The sequence below is a fragment of the Hyla sarda genome, chromosome 7, assembly GCF_029499605.1.
Source record: "Hyla sarda isolate aHylSar1 chromosome 7, aHylSar1.hap1, whole genome shotgun sequence".
NCBI lineage: Eukaryota > Metazoa > Chordata > Amphibia > Anura > Hylidae > Hyla > Hyla sarda.
In genome coordinates this window covers 84,097,494-84,114,606 of record NC_079195.1, presented here as the reverse complement: position 1 = coordinate 84,114,606, position 17,113 = coordinate 84,097,494, and the positions used below count along the sequence as shown (strand labels likewise).

General features: G+C 42.2%; 1 long non-coding RNA gene across 3 annotated transcripts in view; it reads right to left on the bottom strand.

Moving 5' to 3' along the window:
* Positions 1-17,113, bottom strand: part of LOC130282031 (uncharacterized) — a 125,161-nt gene that overhangs the window by 75,732 nt on the left and 32,316 nt on the right. For 2 of the 3 annotated variants that reach the window (XR_008846219.1, XR_008846220.1), the window contains exon 2: positions 6,951-7,079. This is a non-coding gene — a long non-coding RNA (uncharacterized LOC130282031). Of the gene's footprint in view, positions 1-6,950; positions 7,080-13,514; positions 13,556-17,113 lie in introns of all 3 variants that reach the window. The other variant, XR_008846218.1, reaches the window with a different exon arrangement.

The following is a 17,113-nucleotide window of genomic DNA, read 5'->3' as shown; positions in this document are numbered from 1 at the left end:
TGTGCAGTGTTATAGGTCCCTATGGGACCTATAACACTGCAAAAAAAAAGTAAAAAAAAAGTGTTAATAAAGGTCATTTAACCCCTTCCCTAATAAAAGTTTGAATCACCCACCTTTTCCCATAAAAAAAATAAAACTGTGTAAAAAAAAATAAAAATAAACATATGTGGTATCGCCGCGTGCGTAAATGTCCGAACTATTAAAATATATCATTAATTAAGCCGTACGGTCAATGGCGTATGCGCAAAAAAATTCCAAAGTCCAAAAAAGCGTATTTTGGTAACTTTTTATAACATTAAAAAATGAATAAAAAGTGATCAAAAAGTCAGATCAAAACAAAAATCATACCAATAAAAACTTCAGATCACGGCGCAAAAAATGAGTCCTCATACCGCCCCGTACGTGGAAAAATAAAAAAGTTATAGGGGTCAGAAGATGACATTTTTAAACGTATAAATTTTCCTGCATGTAGTTATGATTTTTTCCAGAAGTGCGACAAAATCAAACCTATATAAGTAGGGCATCATTTTAACCGTATGGACCTACAGAATAATGATAAGGTGTAATTTTTACCGAAATATGCACTGCGTAGAAACGGAAGCCCCCAAAAGTTACAAAATGGCGTTTTTTTTCCGATTTTGTCGCACAATGATTTTTTTTTCCGTTTCGCCGTGCATTTTTGGGTAAAATGACTAATGTCACTGCAAAGTAGAATTGGCGACGCAAAAAATAAGCCATAATATGGATTTTTAGGTGGAAAATTGAAAGGGTTATGATTTTTAAAAGGTAAGGAGGAAAAAACGAAAGTGCAAAAACGGAAAAACCCTGAGTCCTTAAGCGGTTAAGGGGTTAAAGACTTTTTATAATTTATGAAAAGTGACTTGTAAATTTTGAAATAAAATGTAATAGAATTTAAATAAATAATTTGGATCCATAAAAGCCAGATAAGAAGTCCAGAATGCAAGGTAACTCTTGTCACTATATTCTCATGGCGTGAAGGACATTTCCAAAAGAATCTGCATGTCATACTGAATAACAGCATTATTTCACTAACCCAGCACACACCCTATGCGTGTTACAGCAAGGCAAAGTGTTCTACACCCCTATTGAGGCTCTATGTAGGACAGAAATAGCTGTTTCTAATAGCGATTTGCTGCAAATAAATTCGTACCAAAATAATTTTGGGGGGAAAATTCGGCGAAAAGGACGAATAAAATTTTTATAAAATTTGCTCATCTCTAGAAATGAGTGAGGAGTAGTCAGTTATTACTATCATTTCTATAGTGTCTCTGAGGTGCACCATGTAAAATCCTGGGATATTATAGTTATTATGGTTCACAAAAATCGATTACTGTCAAATTTTCCTTTTAAATTTCTTTTTTGTTACTGGAAAGTTTGGTATGGGGAAACGCGTAATGATGAAGCAGAAGTCTTTAAATCCTCCCTATAGTGCAGGTGGCTTTGGGATACCAAACTTTTGAATGTATTAAATCTCAGCTCATTTGAGTGCTATGTTCACAGAAGAAGATACTATTAAAGAATTTATGGGTGAAGGTTTAATTGAAACAGGGTATACTTTAATAGAGATAATAGAGAATAATTTGATAGGACGGTTGAAGTGTGGAAATTCTCACTACTGTAAAATGTTGGTAAAACTTTGGAAATACACAAGACAAGTCACAAGAGTGAAACGTAGTTTAACCCCTTAACGACCTAGGACGTATATTTACGTCCTTGGCCGGCTCCCGCGATATAACACGGGGTCACGCGGTGACCCCGCGTCATATCAGGTCGGTCCTGGCATGTATCTGATGCTGGGACCTGGGGCTAAAAGCACGTGGCAGCGATCGCGGTGCTGTGTGCTATTAACTCTTTAGATGCGGCGTTCAAAGTTGAACGCCGCATCTAAATCGAAAGTGAAAGCTGCCCGGCTGCTCAGCGGGGCTGATCAGGACTACCGCAGTGAAAATGCGGTGTCCCGATCAGCTGGGACATGAGCGGAAGTCCTCTTACCTGCCACCGGCGTGTCCCCTTGGCGATTGATTGCTCAAAGCCTGATATGCAGGCTTGAGCAATCGACCGCCGATAACGCTGATCATTGCAAAGCTATTGCTTTGAAGTGAACAGTGCTGGCAATCAGTGTGTGCAGTGTTATAGGTCCCTATGGGAGCTATAACACTGCAAAAAAGAAGTGAAAAAAAAAGTTAATAAATGTGATTTAACCCTTTCCTTAATAAAAGTTCAAATCACCACCCTTTTCCCATAAAAAAGAACACCATGTAAATAAAAATAAATAAAAACATATGTGGTATCACCGCGTGCGTAAATTTCCGAACTATAAAAATATATCATTAATTAAACTGCGCGGTGAATGGCGTATGCGCAAAAAAATTCCAAATTTCAAAATAACGTATTTTTGGTAGCTTTTTAGATCATGAAAAAATGAATAAAAAGCGATCAAAAAGTCCCATCAATACAAAAATGGTACCGCTAAAAACTTTAGATCAGGGTGCAAAAAAATGAGCCCTCATACCGCCCCATATGTGGAAAAATAAAAAAGTTATAGAAATCAGAATATGACAATTTTAAACGTATCCATTTTTCTGCATGTAGTTATGATTTTTTACAGAAGTACAACAAAATCAAACCTATGTACCGTATTTATCGGGGTATACCATGCACCGGCCTATAACACGCACCCTCATTTTACCAAGGATATTTGGGTAAAAAAAGTTTTTTACCCAAATATCCATGGTAAAATGAGGGTGCGTGTGTGCGTGTGTATACCCCGATATACCCCCAGGAAAGGCAGTGGGAGAGAGGCCGTCGCTGCTCGCTTCTCTCCCCCTGCCTTTCCTGGGGTCTAGAGCGCTGCTGTCGGCCCTTCTCACCCCCTGGCTATCGGCGTGCGTCCCCTGCGTCGTTGCTATGCACGGCGCGGCGCACTGACGTCATGCGCCTCGCCGTTCAGCGCATAGCAACGGCGCCGGGGACGCACGCCGGAGGCCTGCAGCAGCGCGGACCCGACTCAGGTAATTATGCCACCGGGGATGGGGGGAGGCAACGGGGCAGCGGCGCCGGCAATGGGTGCCGCTGCCCCTTCTCTCCCCCTGGCTGTCGGCGCCGCTTCTCTCCCCTGGCTATCGGCGCCGGCAATGGGGCGCCGGCACCGATAGTCAGGGGGACAGAACGGGCAGCGGCGCCGATAGCCAGGGGGTGAGAAGGGCCGACAGCAGCGCTCTAGACCCCAGGAAAGGCAGGGGGAGAGAAGTGGGCAGCGACGGCCTTCCTTTCCTGGGGGTGTATCGGTGTATAACACGCACACAGACTTTAGGCTAAAAATTTTAGCCTAAAAAGTGCGTGTTATACGCCGATAAATACGGTAAGTAGAGTATCATTTTAATCGTATGGACCTACAGAATAAAGATCAGGTGTAATTTCTTACCAAAAAATGTACTGCGTAGAAACGGAAGCCCCCAAAAGTTACAAAATGGCGTTTTTTCTTCAATTTCATTGCACAATGATTTTTTTTCCGTTTCGCCGTAGATTTTTGGGTAAAATGACTGATTTCACTGCAAAGTAGAATTGGTGGCGCAAAAAATAAGCCATCATATGGATTTTTAGGTGCAAAATTGAAAGGGTTATGATTTTTAAAAGGTGAGGAGGAAAAAACGAAAGTGCAAAAACTGAAAAACCCATGGTCCTTAAGGGGTTAAAATTCACACCAATATGGAATGATGTTTTTTTCCCCCAGAATTTTTAACAAATTTCGGAATACATGAATTGGGGGAAGAATGGGGATTAAGAATGTAAATCAAATTATCACAAAGGATGGATTAATAAATTGGGAGGCACATAAAAAAAAGCTATAGTTTGAAAGAGAAAAATACATTTTCTTATATTCAAGTGTGGGACGCATTTAGGAGGGAAAAGGTAATCCTAGGTTGATAGTAATTAGGCTCGAACTGTTAAAATTGATGGGCTCAAATAAAATCTGCACTAATAAAATAATAGGGAGAATGTATAATATACTAATTAAAAACAATATAGGATATGATCATCCGAGAAGCAGGGAAAAATTGTGTGAAGATATTGGGGAAATAGATGAGGAAAGTTGGAATAATATTTTCCGGAATATCGAGGCCTCATCCTCATTTTAGTCATAAAGTATCTCAAATAAAACTGGCCCATACATTATGTTATACCCCTTTGTTGCTATTTAGAATGGGAAAGAAAAATGACTACAAATGCCCTAAATGTCATAAAGAGGGAGCTGATCTATGTCACCTGATATGCAAGGTTGGGGGGAGGGGGTTATTTAATATTATTGTAGTTTTTTCATTGTGGTGTAATGTAACAATTTTTGTGTATGAAAAGTAAATAAATAAAAAAAGAAAAAAGAAAATGGAAAGTATGTAGCTTTTCACATTTCATTTGTGAGATTAAACCAGTACATAAACTAGAGCATTCAATAGGAACCAAACAACAATACAAAAGCCATGAACTGCAAAGCATACTGCCAAGAGAGTATACAGAAAAGGGCAGCTTATGTCCAATGTAATATACTGGATTGATATACAATGTGAAGTTATAACCCTATGAGATCATAGCAATCCAGAAATTCAGGTTCTCTTTACATAGCAATAGCAACAGTCTGTATTAATGTATACCGATGCATTTTAAAGGAGGCTATAGGATATCATATTAATGAGGAGAATAGATGTAATCATTTAGCTGATTTTAAAAACCAGCAAGAATTTGGAGGTGCATGAAATCACGGGGTCCCGATCAGATGAGAGAATGGGAAAAGGGTCCCTACCTGCCTCCATTCTATCTGATTGATGCTCCTTCAGTGCAGGAAGCCATGGCAGCCTGTACTTATGTAGTGTTGATAACACGGATCAGTGCTGTGCTACAGCACAGCATTGTTCAGTGTTAGCAATCGAAAGATTGTATGTAATAGTCCCATATGAGGACTTAAAAATAGTAAATAAATAAATGTAAAAAAGTAAATGTTAAAAAAAATGTTCATAAATATAAATAAGCATCTTCCCTAAAAAAACATTTTGAATCGCCCTCTTTTTAAAATAAAATAATGTAAACAAAAATAAACCTAAACATATGTGGTATGGTTGGATGAGTAAATGTCCCAACTATTATAATATGTTAATTAAACCACACGGTCAATGTATCAAATGTAAGTAACATGTTAATATATTTATGATTCAAATATCACACAGATATGCTTAACATGACCTGACAGCAGTGGCATCACTAGGGGGAGGGGGAGGGGGCATTAAAACATTGTTTTTCAGCACACTGAGGCTTACTGTGTGGCAGAGAGCTCCTAAGTCGCTTTGCCCGAACATAGGGAGAGCAATGCAGTACTTTGATACACAGTTCTCTGTCCTCTCCCTGTACTGATCTCTATGGTCAGTGGAGGGAATGTAGGTCATACTGTATTCTAAGCTGCTGCACTGCACATATAGGCTGAGCCAAGCAACAAGTTCCTGGGATCCCAGTGTCTTATTAGGAAATCCTTTCATTACCAGCTTGTACTGTCACTGATTTTGGAGCAGAAGAGAGAAGAGGAAACGGCAGTAGCAGCATGTGAGAAAGAGAAGGATATGGGCGTACATGAAGTAAGATGTCATACAACCCATGAGCCAAAAGTATACTGAAGATTTTGTCTGAAGGTTAAGGGGTTATTCAGCTATTAAAAACATATCCTCTACCCACCGGACAGGGCCTGACTCTCCCTGGTGAACCCACCAGCCCCCACCTTCTGAGGCGTACTCATCTTGCAGTGAAGGCCTGCTTACTTTGGAAAATGAGGATGATTTGAACTTATATTATTTTGGAATTTACATTTGACACTTTTTTTTTAGTCCTCCTAGGTGGCTTGCTTGAGCAAATATTGGATTGCTCATACAGATCAATGCAGTATGTAGGTACTTCATTGATCCATTACATATGTGCTCTATTGGTAGAGCCTGCCATAGGAAGAGTCCCGGCAGCCACAGAGGCTATGGGTTGCCATGACAACAAATCACCTTCCTGCAATTGCACTGTGGGGGCAGTCTGAACAACTGCACCACCAATAACACACATAAAGGCTATTTAGAGGCCACTGTAAGTTTTGACAGTGGTATCTAAATAGTTTATAACTGGCAGCAATAATGCTGGTAAAATTGTCACTAACACTTAGAGAAGCTTTAAACATGTCACAGGAACATGTCTAAAGTCTTGATCAGTTAGGTATAAGTGGTGAGACACCCACCAATCAGGAAAACGAGCCAGGAGAAGTGCAAAGTGCAAACGATTCGCTCGTCGGCTCCTAGCGATCCTTGTCTTGTGCCCCATGGGGGCAGCGAGAAAAAGATTTCTGGTTCTTATGATTGGTAATGGACCAAGTGGCAACAGGGAGTAAAAAGGCCCTTTTGTCCTGGTAGGTTCTTCCGAAACAAACCACCTGCAGTTTATGTTCATGCTGAACAGAATTATTTGCAAAATACAGAACAAATTTGGGTTCACTGGGTTTGCTCTGCTCAATACTGGTGTTGACCTTTACTTGTATACTGATCTGAAAGAACTATGCCAGCCATACCATTGTTGTGCCAGTTGAGAGACCACTGAAACCAACTACAACAATATTTGTGAATCAGACTAAGAAAGTTCATACCAAATTGTTAGGATCGGGAGTGAAAATAGACGAAAATTTACCCAGTTAAATTAGTGTAAATTCTTTTGAACAAGAACATCATATGTGCCAATTTATCATCTGACTACTTGATGTCAGAACACAGAGGTCAGAAGTAAAACCTAATATCGTCCGGTGTAAAGAACATTTATTTATGAAACATTTATCCAGGGTTAAGCATAAATTATGTGATAGATTATTCTGTCTGTACTACATATGAAATGTTGGTTTGCATCAAGCTATCACTTACATGAAGAAACAGGTTTCCTTTACATAGATGCTGGCTCCAATGTTATTTCCTGTTCTGTCACTCCTCTTACTTCTTGTTTGCCCTTTCCTGTTTCCTTACTGCCATTTCCTTTCTATTTCTTTCATTATACTGCAAAAGAGAATAAACCCCTTTTAAAAGAAATTAGCATGTTATCAATTTCATTACATACTCAAAAAACAAGAGAACAACTCTTCATATAAGGATCTTGGTGGATTCATATCAATTCTTAATTTATAAGCCATTAGGCTACAAATATAGGCTAGGATTATACAGGTATTTCATGGTTATTTGCTCTTAGCTGTTTAAGATATAGAAACCATGAACACATGCAGAAAATAATTGGCATTTATCAGTTATAATATGTGTGTGTGTAACCTTTTCTCCAATTTTATGCAGAAGGAAGAGAAAAAAAAGGTTGCACTCTAAGTACCCTATCCAATGTGGGTAACAGTGTATCGAGTGCAATGTATTTTGCACTCACCTGGTGATGTTGAGCTGCAGGCGCAAAACTGCTGCTTGCATGAAGCAAAACAGGACTCTTGTCAGGGATTCTGATGGTCCTTCAGAGGTCCTGCTGGAAGCTAGGTATCCTCCCAGGGGTCGGAATCCGATGCGGGAAATGTTAAAGTTCAAAGAGGGTGGTTGGAGCTGCATACTTTGGTCAGCACCGGGTAGGAAAAAAACTGTTGGACATTTTAAAGTATGGAAACAGGATTGTTGATTTATTGGATTGGTAGCAGACAACACAACCTCCTGAACAATTAATATATATGAATAGGGATGAGCGAATCGAATCTGACGAATCCGAATTCGTTATGAATTTCAGGAAAAATTTGATTCGCAAGGAATGCGTATATCGCCGCGATTCTATCACGCGAATTGCTTCGTTAAACTTCATTTAGTGCAGTCCAGGCTCCAGGGCATCTAAAATGGCAGATCCACATATGAGGACATGGGGCAAGGAATCCTGGGAAGGTGGGAACAAGAGTAGGTGGGATGACCCTAAATCACATGCAGGATGCAGTCTATCAGTAGCCAGTCAACCCTGTGATGTCAAAGCCCTATATAATCGGCAGGAATATTGTGGCCAGTCACTTCAGCCTTTCACTGCAGAGAGATAGATTGGGACAGACAGCACTGTGTGTTGCACAGAAAAGCTTTTTCCAGCAGCGATTCCCCTCCTAGTCAAGTCAGCGTTCTGTTGCACAGATAGACAGAGAGCAGTGTGTGTTTCACAGAAAAGCATTCTTACTGCAGCGATTCACCTCCCAGTCACTGTCTACAGCGATCTATTACAGAGAGCAGAGTGTTGCACAGAAGAACAGCAGAGATTCAGCTCAAGCACAAATCTTGCCTAGAAGCACTGATGGAGAAGGGAGTGAGATTGAGAGAGAAAGTGCAATTTTGGGTGTAGTACACAACGACTGTGTTCTGCAGCACTGGTGTGTACTGCTGGTGTTGTGCACAAATACTTTTGTAAGTGTACTGTAGCGCATTTTTCTGCTCTCATAAGTGCATAGCACATATGTACATCTAAGTGGTGTACTATTTTGTTCCTTTCAAAGTCTCAAGGGCCTAGATACTGTGAAAGGCCAGGCAAAAGTACTCACCGGCTGGTGTTGTAAACAAATACTTTGTAAGTGTACTGTAGCGCATTTTTCTGCTCTCATAAGTGCATAGCACATATGTACATCTAAGTGGTGTACTATTTTGTTCCTTTCAAAGTCTCAAGGGCCTAGATACTGTGAAAGGCCAGGCAAAAGTACTCACCGGCTGTTGTTGTAAACAAATACTTTTGTAAGTGTACTGTAGCGTATTTTTCTGCTCTCATAAGTGCATAGCACATACGTACATCTAAGTGGTGTACTATTTTGTTCCTGTTAAAGTCTCAAGGGCCTAGATACTGTGAAAGGACAGCCAAAAGTACACACCTGCTGCTGTTCTAGACGAATACTGTTAAGCGTAGGGAAGCGCATTCTACTGCCCTCATAAGTGCATAGCAAATATGTACATCTAAGTGTTGTACAATTTTGTTCGTGATAAAGTCTTAAGGGCTTAGTTACTGTAAAAGGCCAGCCAAAAGTACACACCTGCTGCTGTTCTAGACAAATACTGTTTTAAGCGTAGTGACGCGTATTGTGCTCCCCGCACTAAGTATGTCAGGCAGAGAAGTGCCAGGACGTACAAAGAGGAGTGGCAGAGGCCTAAATATATCAGGCGCATGCAGAGGTCACAGCAGACTACCGGTGAGTGGCAGCAGGAGTTGCAGGAAGAGGCCTGATCACCCGTTATCAGCTAGCAGTCATGTCTCGACCAGCAACCCATCTGCCGTCATCGATTGGTTAACACAGTCATCCACTTCATGACAAGTGACATCTGATACCCTCAGTCAACCGTCAGTGGGTTCCTCAGACACAACCCTCAGTTGGGATCATCAGGAGCAGTCCCTGTACTCCCATTGCCTCAGTCCTATACTGTTCCCTCCCCTACAGAAGTATCTTTTGCTGTGGGTTCAGCTCCACTATTCACGATCTAATGAGGACGATCTAATAGAGGATAGTCAGCAGCTACTGTCCAGCCAAGAAGTGGCCAAGACATCCTATGCTTACTCTGCTAGGCTAGTGATGAGGAGAGTGACGTGGGAGGTGGTGTTGCCAGTGTTCAGGGTCCTGAAGCAGACACTGTTGAGGAACCTGAGGAGGACATCAGTGACGTGCAGACACTTGTTGATGATGATGAAGCCGATCGCAATTGGGAGCCGGGTACAGAAGGGGCTTCATCATCATCAGGAGAAGAGGGTTGCTGGTTTTCTGTGAGGCAGCAGCTGAGCCAGCAAGGTGGTAGCATGTTTGGCAGTCAGCATGGTGGCAGAAGTGGAAATTCTGGAGCCAAACGTGCCTGGGGGAGATCACCTGCTTCACAGCAGCCTACCTTCCCGGGAGGTAGTGGAACAGGGGTTACTGGAGACGGCAGCAGTAGCAGTCAATTAGTGTGGACTGTTGGTGGGAAAATCAGCTACTTGGCGGTGTGGCAGTTTTTCATCAAGCATCCGGAGGAGGTTAACATAGCCACATGCAAGATGTGTCCGCAGAAGGTGAAGCGTAGCCATGGTCCCAATGTTGGCACCACGGCCCTACATCAACATATGCTGCGCCACCATAAAGTGGCCTGGGAAAACCGTGGCCCGATGTGGTGGTCCAGCCTTCTGCATCACCCAGTGTCATGCCGCTCCCCATTTCAGCCAGCCAAGCCTCCACCACCTCAGCCGAAGGGAGCTGTCATACCCTCCTTTTGTTGCTCCAGATGCTCCTGCTCCTCCTACTTTTAGTCAGCCATTCCGCCAACAATCCATTGGTGAAGCCATGTCCAAGAGACAACAGTATGCGCCCACTATTCCAGCGGCGCAGAAGCTGAATGTGCTCCTGTCCAAGTTGCTGGTACTGCAGTCCCTCCCTTTTCAAGTGGTGTACTCTGCACCTTTAAGAGAACTGATGGCTTATGCCGAGCCAAAGTGGAGAGTCCCAAGCCGCATTTTCTTTGTGAAGAAGGTAGTACCAGCCTTGCACAATTTTGTGGAAGAGAAGATGGGCCAGTCCTTGAGCCTGTCAGTGTGTACCAAAAGGCACAGCAGCGCCGATGTCTGGAGCTGTAAATATCGTCAGGGACAATACATGTACTTTACGGCCCACTGGGTGAATGTGGTTCCTGCACAGCCACAACACCAACTTGGACAGGTCACGCCGCTTCCTCCTCCACGCTCTCAGGCCATTGGTCCTGTGACAGTGTGCTAATCTGCCTCATCATCCTCCACCGTGTCCTCAGCCTCCACTGCACAGACAAGTCTCAGTGCCCCTTCAGCATACCATGTGTGCAGGGCACGGCGGTGTCACGCTGTTCTTCACATGGTTTGTCTTGGCAAACTGAGTCACACAGGGGAGGAACTGCTAAAAGTCATTCATAAATAAATCAGAGCATGGCTTACTCCACGAAAATTGGAAATGGGAACCATGGGGACTGACAACGGGAAGAACATCTTTTCTGCGCTGCGACAAGGAAGGCTGAGCCATGCGCCCTGCATGGCACACGTGTTCAATTTGGTTGTCAAGCAGTTCCTGAAGTGTTTCCCCCATTTGCAAGACATCCTAACAATGGGAAGGAAACTTTGCAAGCACTTCAGCCACTCGTACACCGCAAAGCACACCCTCCTTGAGCTGCAGCGTCAGAACGGTATCCCCAAAATAGTCTGATTTGCAACGATGCCACACGTTGGAATTCCACCCTCGATATGTTGGACCAACTATATTAACAGGAAAAGAGATCACTGATTTTTTGATGATCCAAGCAGATAGGGGGACTCCCCTGTGTAACTTCAATGTCAACTAGTGGCAGCTCATAAGTCACGCCTCACGTTTGCTCAGGCCCTTTGAGGAGGCCACATTATTAGTAAGTCGCTAGGATTACGGGATGAACAACATCATTCCACTGCTTCATTTCCTACACCACGTATTGGAAAGGATGGCTGGAAAGGGCACTGGAGACATGGCTCCTAAATCTCACGGCCACATGAGACCTATGGGGGCTGAACTAGAGGAGGAGGAAGGGGAGGGGCACAGTGGAGCACAGTTTAGGTTTGGCATAATGGGCAGTTTTTCTAGTCATCTGACAGGAGAGGAGGAGCTAGAGGGTTATGAGGAAGGCGAGAACGAGGACTCAGACACACCGTTGCAGTATGCAGTGGAGATGGAGGCAGGGATTGTCACCATTTGGTAGCAATTATTGGACCCTCGCTTACGACACAAAATGGGAGCCTTTTTGACACCCACTGAGAGGGAGGACAAACTGACTTACTTCAGAGACATCCTAAGTAGTCAGTTGGCCGATGCAATCGTCCATCCTCTCGCACGTCTGAATCGGGGGCCCCCAGCGCTCACTTTCCACTGCCATGGCTGCTGGGGAGGGGTGTGGTGGTAAGAGCAGTACCAGCTCCCTCAGCAGCAGTCTACAGTCACTGATGAGTAGCTTTCTTCACCCGCATAGTGAAGCAACTCATCAGCAGCAGGTACACCTGGAGCAGGACCTGAACCAGCAGGTGGTGGCATACCTTGACATGATCATGCCAACACACCTTGAAGATCCGCTGGACATCTGAGCAGCCACACTGATTTGTGGCCACAACTAGCAGTTTTCCCTGGAAAAGTTGTCCTGCCCGGCCAGTAGTGTGCCATCAGAGCGGGTGTTTAGTGCGGTGGGGGCCATAGTAACCCCAAAGAGAACTCGTCTGTCCACGAAAAATGTGGAGAGACTGACCTTTGTGAAGATGAATCAGGCATGGATCAGCCAGGATTTCCACCCACCAATGCCTGATGCATCAGAGTAGATTGACCATGTTGCCTCAACAACACTTCACAAATAAGGATAGTGCAAAACAGATTTGAGGCGCTGCTTCCCAGTTACAAACATTCCTCGGCCTCAGACCTTTTTTCACCCACCTTCGTCACTGGGTACTGGTATTGGCACCCACTGCACCACTCTGCCACCTCCAGGCTGTCTCATTCAGCCACCATATGTTCTCCTCATGCTGCTGCCACCTCCAGGCTGTGTCATTCAGCCACCATATGTTCTCCTCATGCTGCTGCAAACTCCAGGCTGTGTCATTCAGCCACCTTATGGTCTCCTCATGCTGCTTGTACATTACTTAAATTTTAAGGTAGCACTAGCTATCATAAAACTTAAATTTAAAATGTAACATTCATCTTTTAATCTTCGGGATTGTGAAGCCCTATTGTCTCCTTATGCTGTCGCCAACTCCAGGCAGTGTCATTCAGCCACTATATGGTCTCCTCATGCTGCTTCCATCTCCAGGCTGTGTCATTCAGTCACTATATGGTCTCCTCATGCTGCTGGGATATTACCTAAATATTTTTATGGTAGCACTAGCTACCATAAATCTTAAATTTAAATTTGAAAATTCATATTTTAATTTTAGGGATTGTAAAGCCCTATAGTCTCCTCCTCAAGCTGCCAACTCCAGGCCCTGTCATTCAACCACTATATGGTCTCCTAATGCTGCCGCCAGCTCCAGGCTGTGTCATTCAGCCACTATATGGTCTCCTCATGCTGCTGGGACATGACCTAAACATTTTTATGGTAGCATTAGCTACCATAAGTCTTCAATTTAAATTTTTTTTTATCTTAGGGATTGTGAGGCCCTATGGTTTCCTCATGCTGCCGCCAACTCCAGGCTGTGTCATTCAGCCACTATATGGTCTTCTCTTGCTGCCACCAATTCCAGGCTGTGTCATTCTGCCAGATTATGGTCTTCTCATGCTGCTGCCACCTCAAGGCTCTGCCATTGTGTTACCATGTGACTCCTTGTTGGATTTGGTCTTTTGTAACTACACATTTTATTATTACATCTTAAATTTAAATTTCAAAAAATCGATAGAGCGATAACAATGAACCATAGCTGATTAAATGAAACATTTGCACTTTCACAGTCAGGAGGGCACTGAGAGGCGGGGGCTGGAACAGCTGGTATCTCACCTGGCGAAGGACTGCCAGCTCGATGCTCACAAGAATTGGTACTGAAAAAATGTAAATAAATTAAAATAAAATAAAAATTACATAAATTCAATTTTGATGCCATATGGTCTCCCTGTTGCCACATTCAGACGCCCTGTGGCAGTGATTCTAATAGCGATGCCTGTAATCTGCATGTCATACTGAATAACTGTATTATTTCACTAACACAACACACTCCCTATGCGTGTTAGGACAAGGCAAAGTGTTCTACACCCCTATTGAGACTATATAGCCTCCTCATGCTTCCGCCACCTCCATACTGCGTCATTCAACCACTATATGTTCTCCTCATGCTGCCGCCACCTCCACCACACTGTGTCATTGAGCCACTATATGGTCTCCTCATACTGATGCCATCTCTAGGCTCTGTCATTGTGCTGCTCTGCAACAGTGATTCTAATAGCAACGCCTCTGATCTGCATGTCATACTGAATAACAGTATTATTTTACTAATCCAGCACACGTCCTATGCGTGTTAAAGCAAGGCAAAGTGTTTTACACCCCTATTGAGGCTATCTGAAGGTCAGAAATAGCCATTTTTAATAAAACATTCACTCATCTCTATATATGAAGAACAACTGCATGAATAAATGTGTGTGTTCTGAGAATACATGTGGGGCAGGGTAATGATCTATTCCCAACCTCTCTGGTATGAAAGATTGTATGGATATAATTGTCTTTGCTTGTATATGCTTTTTTAGCTGTGTGGATAGGTGCAAATGTAGGGAGTTTGCGTAAGGGCAGTTGTGTCTTGGTAAATTTGTATTCGTACCACATTTCTATCTGATAACCCTTAACCACCTTCTGCATTTATGCACTGAGTGAATTGCATATTGTACCATCTATATTTTTGATCCTTAATCAGATTATTATTTATATACATTTATACATGTTCATTATCTTATCTGCTATCTGTACTTTGTACTAACTGGTATGTTACTAAAGGGACTGTGGGTCATGCATTTGGTACTTTATTGTTACAAACATCAATTTGCACTCCATCAACACCTATATATACATCAGTTGGTCAAAAAAAATTGCAACTCGTAATTCAAAGTTACTAGAATAAAAAATGTTTTATTTCAACAATAACCATCACACTGTATGCTTGGTATCCACTTTGCAAATAGCAAGAAAAGTATATTGCACATAACAAGAAAAAGTTATGTTCAGTTATAGACAATATCGTACAGTATTTAGAACTTGTATTATCACAGTACATTATCTATATCCAAATACACCTTTCTTAGGTTATGTGTAATATACCTTGTCATTTGCATAGTGGCTACATAGCATAAACAAAAAAAATTCACAGTAGGAAGACAAAAAACTATATTTATTAGTAAAGAGGTAACACCTCCACACAAAATCAAAAATCAATAACCGGTGAACAATCACAAAAGCAATCTTGATACTGTGGGGATCAAAAGTTTGGGCACCCCAGGTAAACATTTGTATTAATGTGCATAAAGAAGCCAAGGAAAGATGGAAAAATCTTCAAAAGGCATCAAATTACAGATTAGACATTCTTATAATATGTCAACAAAAGTTAGATTTACAGAAAACAAAAAAATGGTGTCTGCAAAAGTTTGGGCACCCAGCAGAATTTATAGCATGCACTGCCCCCTTTGCAAAGCTGAGACCTGCCAGTGTCATGGATTGTTCTCAATCATCATCTGGGAAGATCAGGTGATGTCAATCTCAAAGGTTTTAAATGCCCAGATTCATCTGACCTTGCCCCAACAATCAGCACCATGTGTTCTTCTAAGCAGTTGTCTAGAAATCTGAAACTGGAAATAGTTGACGCTCACAAAGCTGGAGAAGGCTATAAGAAGATAGCAAAACGTTTTCAGATGTCAATATCCTCTGTTCGGAATGTAATTAAGAAACGGCAGTCATCATGAACAGTGGAAGTTAAAGCAAGATCTGGAAGACCAAGAAAAATATCAGACAGAACAGCTCACAGGAGAAAAACAATTCAAAACCCACGTTTGACTGCACAATCCCTCCAGAAAGATCTGGCAGACACTGGAGTTGTGGTACACTATTGCACTGTAAAGAGATACTTGTACAAATATGGTCTTCATGGAAGAGTCATCAGAAGAAAAACTCTTCTACGTCCTCACCACAAAAATCAGCGTTTGGAACTTTGCAAATGAACATATAGACAAGCCTGATGCATTTTGGAAACAAGTTCTGTGGACCGATGAGGTTAAAATTGAACTTTTTGGCCGGAATGAGCAAAGGTACGTTTGGAGAAGAAGGGGAACAGAATTTAATGAAAAGAATGTCTGTCCAACTGTTAAGCATGGGGGTGGATCAATCATGCTTTGGGGTTGTATTGCAGCCAGGGAACATCTCAGGAGTAGAAGGAAAAATGGATTCAATAAAATTTCAGCAAATTTTGGATGCTAACTTGATGCCATCTGTGAAAAGATGAAGTTAAAAAGAGGATGGCTTCTACAAATGGATAATGATCCTAAACACACCTCGAAATCCACGGGGGATTACATCAAGAGTCGTAAACGGAAGGTTTTGCCATGGCCTTTACAATCTCCTGACCTCAACATAATTGAAAATCTATGGCTAGACCTTAAAAGAGCTTTTGTAAGGAAGAATAGGCAAAGATACCTCAAACAAGAATTGAAAGACTCTTGGCTGGCTACAAAAAGCGTTTACAAGCTGTGATACTTGCCAAAGGGGGCAGTACAAGATATTAACCCTGCAGGGTACCCAAACTTTTGCAGACGCCATTTTTTTTTGTTATCTGTTATTTTGAAAGTGTAAATGATGGAAATAATATCTAACTTTTGTTGACATATTATAAGAATGTCTAATCTGTAATTTGATGCCTTTTGGAGATTTTTCCATCTTTCCTTGGCTTCTTTATGCACATTAATACAAATTTTTACCTGGGGTGCCCAAACTTTTGATCCCCACTGTACAATGGCAAGGTGTGTAAACATATATGTGTACCACAGCTACAGCAAATAACACAATGGATACGGTATTCGTACAAGTGCTTAACTAACCAAACTAATGCCTATTCCCTATCCCCTGTGGCTCAGGAGATGGCACAGGACAGGGACAACAGGTAGGGAGCAGAAACAGGGACCTGTTAAGCCAACAAAGATGACAATCTAGCCCCTAAACCTAGGCAGAATTGATGTCCTACAAAGGGACCGTTCTTTTAAGGATGTCAATTCCGTCTAGGTTTGGGGCCTAGATTGTCATAGCTTATCAGGTTCCTGTTCTCACTTTCTACCTGTTGTCCCTTTCCTGAGCCATTTCCTGAGCCACGGTGTATAGGGAACAAGCATTAGTTGGGTTACTTTAGCACCTGCATTAATACTGTATGCATCGTGTTATTTGCTGCATCGGTGGTACATATATCTGTTTACACACCTTAGTATTGCATCTAGATTGCTTTCGTGCTTGTTCACTGGTTATTGATTTTGTGTGAAGGTGTTATCTCTTTTTAATGAGTATTAATATATATTGGTTTTAGTCTTCCTACTGTGATTTAGCTTTGTCAGACTAAATTTATCAAATCAGTGATT